The sequence below is a fragment of the Rhododendron vialii genome, chromosome 1a, assembly GCF_030253575.1.
Source record: "Rhododendron vialii isolate Sample 1 chromosome 1a, ASM3025357v1".
Taxonomy (NCBI): Eukaryota; Viridiplantae; Streptophyta; class Magnoliopsida; order Ericales; family Ericaceae; genus Rhododendron; species Rhododendron vialii.
The window spans coordinates 23,969,868-23,975,563 of NC_080557.1; the positions used below are offsets into that span (position 1 = coordinate 23,969,868).

The 5,696-nt window shown below is 37.2% G+C and overlaps 1 long non-coding RNA gene across 1 annotated transcript; it reads left to right on the forward strand.

The window, feature by feature from the left end:
* The first annotated feature begins 1,900 nt into the window (after positions 1–1,900).
* LOC131335314 (uncharacterized) lies at positions 1,901–4,154 on the forward strand. The gene is made up of 3 exons (XR_009202494.1): positions 1,901–2,408; positions 3,005–3,065; positions 4,085–4,154. It is a non-coding gene; the product is annotated as an uncharacterized LOC131335314 (long non-coding RNA).
* Positions 4,155–5,696: the final 1,542 nt, after the last annotated feature.

The window sequence follows — 5,696 nt, forward strand, 5'->3', positions numbered from 1 at the left end:
ATTCTCATGTTGTCTTTTGCATTCCCCTGTGCCTAAGTTTGTTCAATTAACTTCTTGTTAGGAGTAGGCAGGTGGGGAGTAGGTAATTTTTTGGAACTTTTTTCTGAGCTTACTTGGAGCTCTTCTACCATGCTATTGTTTAAAAGGTTTTAACCAATGAGTAATAAATGTCTTGTTATTTTGTTCCTTGTTATAATCATATTCTTTTGTAGCTTTTACATAAAATTGCTTCTTACATTTGCATGTTTTCCAAAAAAAAAAAAAAAAAAAAGGATGGGCGGGAGAATGTGCTTGATCGTGCCACATGCCCTTATTCTTTGGACACACTCTTAAGCAATGACAATTTCAAGTTTTCTGATTTGAGACTTGCTACCTGCAGCTACATCTTAAGCATGTACAACATTCAATGTTCTAAAAATCACCAGGCATTAGTCGGGTGGAAAAGGGTCGCCTAGTGCCTAGGCACCGACTAGTCGGCCACCAAGCGCCTAGGTGGGGACTAGTTGGCTGTCTAATCTAGGCGTTGGACCACTGCCTAGCGCTTAGGTGGGGACTAATCGGCCTAGGCGGCCGCCTTTTAGAACACTGAGAACATTACGATGGATGAGAACGTGGGACAAACTAGATACGCGCCTTCTGTAACCTTAATAGGGCATCTTTCTCGATATACAAGTCCTTACTTTTCAAGTATCTTTGTTTTGATTGCACTTTTACTTATGAGGTTCTTATATTAACCATTATGTGCATGTCCGTATCCATGTATGTGTCTGTATCCTCCATATAACAATACAAGGGGTTTTTTTTTTTTTTTTTAAATGTGCAGACACAAACTAACTTTTTGTAGGCTCCAACGGCTATGATTCACTATGGGTTTTGATCTAAGGGTTAGGGTCAGTTCTCATCCCTTCTTAGTGCCCGCCCAATTCTGTCCAATTCCTCCAAGATAGCGAGTTCTCGGATTCGATCTCAATCGATAGATTAAGTTGCTAGTAGTGGTTCAATCTTCAGTCGACTGCCCCATCCTTGTCCAACGATTCTCTTAACAATCACTAGCTTCACCACTGTTTCATTTTTATTCCCATTGGCCCCCATCCCTCCTATCCCCTCTATTTCTCTCGCTAATAGAATCATCACCGACAGCGCTCCTCAAGCAACAAAGGTTTGATGATATTTTTTTAGCCCTTATTTTTCGTTTCGATTTTTACTTTTTGTTGAATCAAAAAAGTTCTATACGAATATCCTCCTTGTGATTTATCTCTTTAGATTTGGTGGATCATTTGGTAGTGTAAGGAAACAAAGTGGCATTGGTTAACTAATGTTCTACTGATGATTTCAGATTTTTGTAAACTTCCTTTGGAGAGAGAGAGAGAGAGAGAGAGAGAGAGAGAGAGAGAGAGAGAGAGAGAGAGAGAAGCATCAATCTTGATAGTTTTGGGGAGGGACAACGAACTTGAATTTTTTTAAATATCTCCTCTATATTTTTGGATGGTTATGAATGGAGTTCGTAGCATCGGTGTTTGTTAAAATGACTCAAACCAACTTACGAATTTGAATATTTGAATGTGGTTTGGGGGTTGTGGTAGAGTATGGGACTATGGGTTCTTTATGTCATTGTTAGTTATGCCTCCTATGTCAATGAATCAATTGGTCAACTTAACCATTATATTTGCTACTTGCTACTGGTAACATGTATTGGCTTAACTTATGAGCCTAAAGAATAAAGATCATCCGGCCATCGTCATTTACCTCCTATGGGTATTGGCCTTCTTACTGAGAGGTAAGCTCTATTTATTCAAAATTATTTCGTGTTCCGATTGCTATAGTATGTCTATTGGATGTCTAAATAATGGCAATAAGCTTTATGTCTATTGGTTGTCAACAACCACAAATGCTACCAACATCGGCTGCGACGTGTACCTGTTGCATCACCTCTCCATCGTAACACCTACTCCCTCCCTTGCAGTCGCAAACCATTACAATCAAGTTTGCTGTATCCTACTCTTAACTTATGTGATGGTTCTAAGTTCTGATTTTATGGCTAATTTTTTATTTTTTCCAGCTATTTTGATTTTGAACCATTAAGACCATTCCAATGAGTACTCATCAGAAGGTAGTGTCGCTTAATTCATTCTCATTATAGTGCATTCTGCAAGTTGGGGTGTTTGGACGTTTTGTGTTCTAAATGGCCCTAACACAAATCTAAATTAATGGTGATGAGGTTTGAAACTGATTTTCATGCTTACTATCGTTGCTGTTGGTTACTCTATATTCTTTTGTTGTAGGCAGTGAGGTGCACAAAAGCAGTCGTAAGAGAAGGTCGCGTCGGATACTTCTAGCAACATGCCAAAAATAACAAATTGGCAACAACAATTTTTGCTTCCTTGAAGCCTTTTTTGGTCTTTCGGAAGGTAAATACCCTCCTTACATGTAGATAGACGCATTTTTTATTTTTAGACAAATGCTTCATTTTAAGTGACTGTGGTTGATGCAACATTAATTATGGAGGTCACTGACTCAAGCTATTGTTGGCCTATCCCCTCGGTACTTTTTTTGTGGCGGCTTTTGTGTAGCTCCCTCTTAAAACTTACCAATTTTTTGGTAGCCAACCAAAAAATATGCCACCATTAAGTCTCCTATTTCTGTTTCCGTTTATCGTTTATGTTCATTGCGGATCACTACTCACAACACAAGCTTTTGTGAGTCCGAGGTTAGAAACATGTATGCTGAAATTATTTAAGCCTTTGGTATAAAACAAGATCACTTTCTGTTAGCTACTGTCAAAATATCTTACTTTCAAATGCTTTGGGGATTTAAAGTCCACTACTCTATTGTAAAGTTCTTTTGTTGGAACTTTGATCTTGCCACCTTTCCCTATTTTCCCAATCTCTTTGATTAATGATATTAAATGACTGTTATGTTTAGCGAGACTAACAACTCAGTCTCCCCATTGTGGGATTTGGAGCTTATCATATTTGTTCTTTTTTCGTTGGGCTCCATTGTGTAGGAAGATAACCCCACGCAACCGGTTTTGTAAGAAGCTCATCTTTCGTCATTTGGAAAAAAAGGTTAGGCTGTTGGTTACAAGTTTATGCATGAACTATGTCCATTTCATTATGCGCGTGGTGTAGATTACTTCTATATAGCGCATCAAAGCATTCTCTATGAAGACTTCCCATTTTATTCTTGACTAGCTTTGTTAAATTTTCATAATCTCTACTCAAGTGAAGATTTGTTTACCCTTGAGGTAGACTACTATGATGAGAAATTGATATTATTGCTGGATCTAGGCGAGGTACGATTGTGGTATCATTTTTTCCCCAAGTACCACTGGTCGCTAGCAGCTTGATAGTCATCTAAAAAGTACAAACACAAACACATATTCATGCCCAAACACGAATACACACACGTCCATGACAATTTCAATTAGTAGGGACACAGACACGGCTGGGGTGTGGTAAACGTGAATATCAGGTTGGCAAATACCAAAATTATTCAAAACAAATGCTAACTTAGTGTACGTGTTTCTCCCCGCGTCTATATGTATGCAGTGTGGTTTTCTTTCTGGCATGTCGGCGTCCCTGGTGTATTTTTTGTACTTATTTACCGAATGTTCGTTTTTTGGCCTTCTTTATTCCTTTTTTTTCTCCTTTGTATACAAACACTTGAAGAAAATAGCATCCGATAAATGGAGGTAAAGGTGTTGAGTTGCGTTGTTCACTAGCTCTAAAATACTCCCTCAGTCCTATTTTATTTGTCTACTTTTTGACTTTTCATTGTCCCAAATTATTTGTCCAATTTTAGATGACCAAGGGAGAAATTCTATAAAAATACTCTTTTTCCCTTCTCTCTTCCTTAAATTGATGTGACAAGTACATTCTGAATTGAAGGGTATTTGTAGAAAATTTAGTTTTCAAAGTGTAATGATTGTGCCCCCTTAATAAGTTGGATTTTCCAAATTGGACAAACAAATCGGGACGGAGGGAGTATTAAAGAAGGTGTTGAGTTGCGTTGTTCACTAGCTCTAAAATATTAATCTTCATTGTATCATTGCTTGATTGATGCTTAATCTTATTTTTATTATGAGGTTACATATTTTGGAATAGCAAAGCTTTGTGTGGTTCCCAACCCTCATATGTCCACCCGCTCAATTGCAAGTGGGAACTCCTAGGTCAGCTGTGCCTCTCATATTACATTTATGTTTTATTTTTGCTGTGGTCATTAGTTTTTCATGAGTTTCAAGGGTTCAATACCGTCAAATTTAATAGGGCATCTTTCTCGATATACAAGTTCTTACTTTTCCAGTATCATTGTTTTGATTTTACTTTTACATATGAAATTCTTGTTTTAGGATACGAATACATCTTTGGATACAGACACATATGGATATGGACACGCACATAAGAACTTTTATTGATGAGAACCCAGACACAAGTGGACAAATGTTTAACACTGGTTTTTGTTATTTGTTCATTCCAAAGCAATTGCTATCACTCGGAATACTCTGTATGAAGGTCCATTTTAGCAGATGTAACTCCAATATGCAATGGCAGTAACTTCCACTAAAGTGCTTGATGCTTGTGAGTTGAGAAAATAAACCAAAATGGATATGAACATGCACATGACAAATTTTATTTATTATATTGCCACATGAGCAAAGATATGGTTTTTGTTTCTTGAGGTAATTCAAAGGCATCTATTGTCACTTGGAATGACCTGTATAAAGGTCAATTTCAGGGGAATGTGGGTTTTTTTTCTCTAGACATTGGGACTTTTATGATGGTTGTTATAATTAGTTGCCACCCCAAATAAGAAATTGTATGTGTAGCCATTTGTTTCTTAATGGCTTGGAAATTCCATTTAGAAACCCATTTGATTTGGAATTTGGAATTTTGTTTGCAAGTTTATTTTACTGTGATTTTATAACCACGACCACAACATGCTCTTTGGAAATCCACTGTGCTGCCACCTCATATATGAAATTGTATGTGTAGCCATTTGTTTCTCAATGGTTTGGAAAATTCATTTAGAAACCCATTTGATTTGGAATTTGGAATTTTGTTCGCAAGTTATTTTACTGTGATTTTATAACCACAACCATAACATGCTCTTTGGAACTCTACCGTGTTGACAAGAGGCTTAAGGTAATCGTTTCAAACACATCCTTGTCCTTCATTTTGGTTGATGGAAATGGTAGTTTTACATTTTCCCCTTCTTTGACTGTGCTCAGGGAATCATCTTTGTCCTTTCGGCCATAGTATATTCAACTTGGGTTCAAAAAATATTGATTACGATAGTTTGGGTTTCGAAGCAATTAGGGTTCAGAAGATTTGGCTTTCTCTAGACACCACTGAAGTTTGTGCACCAATCTTTTTGTTTTTCTCTAGGCTCGGCAATGTTGGTTCACTATAGGTTAAAGTTATCAGTCAGATTCACACGAACTTGAACATTAAATGTAGTTGAACAAATGGATGAGATGGTGGTCTCATTTCTAATGAAGCCTTTTATATAGTCACCAATCCTCATTTTTCTTCTTTCAGGTGGCCATGCTCGTCTCAATAGAGATACTAAAATGCGAACGAAAGGGTTGTGCATGTGGTAAGCATTGTTTTACTTTGAATTGGATGCCATAATTTTATTATTCTTCACACCATTTTCATTGTAACTGGCTTTATTTCTTTCCATTTCCTCTTAGTTTC